This window comes from Spinacia oleracea, chromosome 1 (genome assembly GCF_020520425.1).
Source record: "Spinacia oleracea cultivar Varoflay chromosome 1, BTI_SOV_V1, whole genome shotgun sequence".
In the NCBI taxonomy this organism is placed as follows: Eukaryota; Viridiplantae; Streptophyta; class Magnoliopsida; order Caryophyllales; family Amaranthaceae; genus Spinacia; species Spinacia oleracea.
Window position 1 is genome coordinate 104,796,485 of NC_079487.1, and position 6,000 is coordinate 104,802,484.

Here is a 6,000-nt window from a genome sequence, read left to right on the forward strand (position 1 = left end):
ATCTTTGGTGAGCAGTCTCTAAGGATCAATAAGCGTTGCCCATCTACAGGTTTGAAGATGATGCATCATTGGGATCGGGATTAGAGAGCTTGTAGTTATATTTTCTTATTTAAATGATTTGGTTTGTTAACTTAATTTGAAATTTGTCGTACTATTCGTATTTCCTTATTCCGGTTAATTGGTTTTGGACCTAATATGTAATAAGATTATTTATGAACCTAAATGTTAGTTTTATGTTTTCCGCTGCAAAATTCTGAATAAGTCGTTACGTTTTCACACGGGCGATAATACTTTGATAATTCCCTACAGTTATATTTAAAAAGGGATATATATTTTAGAAAATGGGAATTGTCGGGGTGTTACAAAGTGGTATTTTTGAGCTAAAGGTTTTACTGACATTTCGTGTCTACCTTTTTAAATTTTAGGCACCTAACTAACTAATTAGTTACATAAAAAGAATTTCGTTGAAGTAAACTACAACTAGTGAATAAATTGAAAGTTATTAGTTAGAAATGTTTGAATTTATTTTAAAATTAACTCTGGAATTACATGCTTTGAAATACGTTCTTGTTTGTGTGACTTCATGTATTTCGTTTTTTTTTAAATTAATATTTTCGTAATTATATATATATAAAAAATAAAAATAAAAATAAATAAAAAAATTTCTGCTGCTACAGTACCGTGAAAAAAAAATATATACTGTATTTATTTATTAATTATTTGTCGTTTAAATAATTATTCATTTAAACAAATTAATTCTTATAAATCATTCTCGTTTTATTCTTTTATGCTTCAATGTTTGATATACTATGTTTATTTTGAGAGATGGGTAGCATAGGAAAGGGCATATAGAATAGAAACATTGTGTCTGCATTATGTCAACATGATTGTACTTTTGTGCCTGCTAGCTGTCGTGTCTTTCCTATGCTTTGCCATTAATACATATTCTTACTTGTTGTGTATTGTGGGATCATACGGTAAGCGAGAGTACTAATTACTAACATAGAAACTATGTTTAATTGTTATAGATCACTAATCATGTCTGGCATACAAGGAAATAGAATAGGGAGCAATTCTAACCCTATTGTTCTAAGCGATGATGAAAATGAAATGGATTACGAGTCTGACATTAACAGTTACACCAGCCATGAACTTGTTCTGCGTCAAGTTTTAAGAGCAGGAGAACCTGATAGTGATGATGAAGCCCTTCGTGAATTTGATCGTGCTAGAGGACAAACTAGGGTCGATATTTATCAAGCTGTTTTGAGACCTGAAAGCGATTCGGAGCCTGAGTTTGAGCATGAATTTGGGTTTGAGTTCGAACATGAATTTGAGTTTGAGTTCGAGCATGAATTGGAGGTTGAGCCTGAGTTTGAGTTTGAGCCTGAACCCGAGCCTGAACATGAACCTGAACCTGAGCCTGAGCCAGAGGAAGCTAATCATCAACTTCAAGGTCTACGAAGATCCTCTAGGCCAAGAAAAGAAGCTTATTATTTTGATATGGATGACGATGATGAACTTAAATATGAGTTATTCACCCTAGAAGGTTATAGCGAATCAAAGGACAAGTCTGATGATGTTTCCCTTTAGCTTTGCTTACATATTTAGTTGTGTGTGAGAAAAATGTTGGACAATCCGCCCAACCATAGTTTATGTTTATATCGTAGAACCTTTTTACTTTATTTTGAGAACATGTGTGTGTTAATATTTAGGATTGTTATTGACATTCTTCTGAGGAATAAAAGTTAGATTATTGACTATCTAAAGGATCAAGGTTTTACGGGCACGCAAGGGGAATGTTTTCTTCTTTTATTCTAAGTTATTATTCGTGATGATTGAAGTTATTCCTTGTCTCTCAGTTGAATGTTTTGCATGATTGTTCATTTCGTGTGCATTTTGAATGTTGATGTGATATTGCATTGCTAGAGGATAATGTAAGTAAAGTTTTGAACCTGAATTAGAGTATATTAATTTCAGGTCGCGCTCTAGGATGGCCAATAATAGTGACCTAGTTGCTGCTATTCGCCTCTTGGCGGAAAAACTAACCCAGGAAAGAACTGAGCGTCCCGATTCTGCAAGGGACATGTTTGAAAGGCTTGCGAAAGTTAAGCCACCATACTTTAAGGGGCAGGCAGACCCCACCTTCCTTGAAAACTGGGTCAGGGAGTTTGAGAAACTATTTGGGGCGGTAAACTGTCCTGAGCATATGAAAGTAGGCCAAGCTGTCCTCTACCTGAAAGATGAGGCCGACCTTTGGTGGAGGGAAAATGGGACTAGACTAAGTGCTGCTGAGGGATTCAATTGGGATTCTTTTATTGTTGCTTTGAGGGGGAAGTTTTATCCTCCTTTTATGAGGAAGCAGAAAGCCCAGGAGTTTATCAACCTTAGGATGGGGAATATGACCATTGCTGAATACTACAGTAAGTTTATAGCTTTGTCGAGGTTTGCACCTGAGGTGGTAGCTACTGAGGAACTAAAGGCTCAGAGGTTTGAGCAGGGGTTAACCGATGAGATCCAACTGGGATTAGGCGGGGAAACCTTTACGTCCTTAGACATTGTGTATGGAAGAGCTGCTCATATTTATGGCCTGCAGACCAGGAGAGAAAAAAAGAATATTGTTGTTGGGGATAAAAGGAAAGAGTTTAATGCTGGGGGAGGTCATGGGAACTTCAAAAGGAATAGAAATGGGAATGGCAATGGTAATGGTAATGGTAACGGTAATTTCCACGGAAGAAACAACCAGGGGAATAGCTATAAGAACAGAAACCAAACTGACAGAGTGTACCACTGCAGGAGGTGCAACAACAACCACCCTGGGAAGGATTGTAAGGGGGAATTGGTAATTTGCAACTATTGTCATAAGAAGGGACATAGAGAGTTTGAGTGCTTCACAAAGCAGAAGAAAGAGCTGAATGGCAGTGGGAGTAGTAACCAAGGGAAACCAGGGTTTAACCATTCGGGGAACCAAGGTTCGAAGCCTGCTGGGGCACCAAATAACCAGGGAAACCAAAACAAACCTGCCAATGGGAACAACAATAACAACAAGGCTCCCGGAAAGCTGTTCGTAATGAGTAGAAATGAAGCTGAACGTTCTGCAGATGTAGTTTCGGGTACTTTCTCTATCAACTCCTTACCTGTTAAAACATTGTTTGATTCAGGGGCAACATATTCTTTTATTTCGACCTCTATTGTTAAAAATTTGAAGTTAGTAGATTTTGAGGCAATTGATTTACCTGTTAGTATGCCTAATGGTGCAACAATAAGGTGTATGAAATTATTTAAGAACTTGCCTTTGAAGATAAAAGAATGCACTTTTCCATCTAATTTTATAGAATTTAGTTTGGGGGACCTAGATGTGATTCTGGGGATGGATTGGCTAAGCTTATACAAGGCCAGGATAGATTGCGAGATTCAGAAAGTAAGCCTGAAGAACCCTACTGGAAAACCAATATCATATAGACGTTTTGGGAAGACTAGGAACTTTGGGGTGATCTCCGCATTGCAAGTGAGGAAATTGATCAATAAAGGGTGCGAACTATTTTTCTGTAGTGTCCAAGATGTGAGTAAGGAAACTGGGGTAAAGATAGAGGATGTCCCAATCGTAAGAGAATTCGTAGATGTATTTCCGGATGAGATCCCGGGTATGCCACCGGCTAGAGCACTCGAGTTTACCATAGAGTTAAATCCCGGAACCGCACCTATATCCAAAGCACCTTATAGGATAGCACCCCCAGAAATGAGTGAGTTAAAGACACAATTGCAGGACTTGTTCGACAAGGGGTACATTAGGCCTAGTGCATCACCGTGGGGAGCTCCAGTATTGTTTGTCAAAAAGAAAGATGGGAGTATGCGGCTATGTATTGATTATAGGGAGTTGAACAACGTAACAATAAAAAACAAATATCCTTTGCCTAGGATAGATGACCTGTTTGACCAGTTGAACGGGGCAAGTGTATTCTCAAAGATTGATTTGCGTTCGGGATATCACCAATTGAGGGTAGCTGAAAAAGACATTCCTAAGACTGCATTTAGGACTCGTTATGGCCATTATGAGTTTACAGTAATGCCTTTTGGGTTAACCAATGCACCCGCCATATTTATGGATCTGATGAATAGGATTTTCCATGAGTTCCTAGATAAGTTTGTGGTGGTATTTATTGATGATATTCTGATCTATTCGAGGAATGAAAAGGAACATGATGAACATTTGAGGGTTATCTTGGAGACGCTTAGGAAGAACCAGTTGTATGCAAAGTTCTCTAAGTGTGAGTTCCGTCTGGAAAAGGTAGCATTTTTGGGGCATTATGTGTCAAAGGAAGGAGTCTCTGTGGATCCTGCCAAGATTCAAGCTGTGAGTGAGTGGCCTACTCCGAAGAATGTGTCTGATATTCGGAGTTTCTAAGGGCTAGCTGGGTATTATAGGAGATTCGTGAGAGATTTCTCAAAGATAGCAAGACCCATGACCAACTTAATGAAGAAAGAATCAAAATTTGAGTGGAGCGAAAAATGTGAGGAAGCCTTCCAAATTCTAAAAGAGCGTTTAACCTCAGCACCTGTTTTAACCTTGCCTGATGGGAATGAAGGGTTTGAGGTATATAGTGATGCGTCGAAGAATGGGTTGGGGTGTGTATTACAGCAAAATGGGAAGGTGATTGCGTATGCGTCGCGTCAATTGAAACCATATGAGGCTAATTACCCTACCCACGATCTAGAGCTAGCTGCTATTGTTTTCGCTTTGAAAATTTGGAGACATTACCTCTATGGGGCAACATGTAAGATCTTCACAGACCACAAAAGCCTAAAATACATTTTCACCCAGAAAGATCTCAACATGAGACAAAGAAGATGGTTAGAGTTGATCAAGGACTATGATTTGAACATCCAGTACCATGAGGGGAAAGCAAACGTAGTTGCCGATGCATTGAGTAGGAAATCTAGCCATAGTATGAATGTCTTGGTAGTGCCTGAAGAGTTGTGTCGAGACATGCAGAGACTTAGCCTGGAAATAGTAAATCCTGGGGAAACCAAAGCAAAACTGAGTGCATTATCGTTGGGGTTGTCTATATTCGAGGAGATTAGAGAAAGTCAAGCTGGGGATGAGTACTTAGAGAAAATCAAAGAAAAGATGGGTCAAGGGAAAGAAGTGGATTTCAAGATTCATGAAGATGGTAGTTTGAGGTTCAAAGGGAGATGGTGTGTACCACAAAAGTGTGAAGAACTCAAGAGACGTCTTATGGATGAGGGGCATAATACTCCATATTCTGTGCACCCTGGGGGTGACAAGTTGTACCAAGACCTGAAGCAAATCTATTGGTGGCCTAATATGAAACGGGAAGTTGCCGAATTTGTGTCTAGATGCCTAACCTGTCAGAAAGTCAAAATAGACCACAAAAGACCCATGGGGAAAGTTCAACCTTTAGAAGTGCCTGGATGGAAGTGGGATTCCATTTCTATGGATTTTGTTACTGCCTTGCCTAGATCAAAGAACGGAAATGATACCATTTGGGTTATTGTGGACCGTCTAACAAAATCAGCCGTGTTTATTCTGATTAAAGAGACATGGAAAAAGAAACAGCTCGCAAAGACTTACATTAAGCATGTAGTGAGGTTGCATGGGGTCCCAACCGATATTATCTCAGACCGTGATTCAAGATTCCTCTCGAAATTTTGGCAAAAGGTCCAGTTGAACCTTGGGACAACTTTGAAAATGAGCACTGCTTTCCACCCTGCAACCGATGGTCAGACTGAGAGAACTAACCAGACTATGGAAGATATGTTGAGGGCTTGTGCGATTGACTTTAAGGGTAGTTGGGAAGACCATCTAGACTTGATCGAATTTTCATACAACAATAGCTACCATGCAAGCATTAAGATGGCACCTTTTGAGGCACTATATGGGAGAAAATGTAGAAGTCCCACCTGCTGGAATGATTTCAGTGAAAATATAGTCTTGGGAACGGAATTCATTGAGGAGACTGTCAGGAATGTGAAAATAATTCA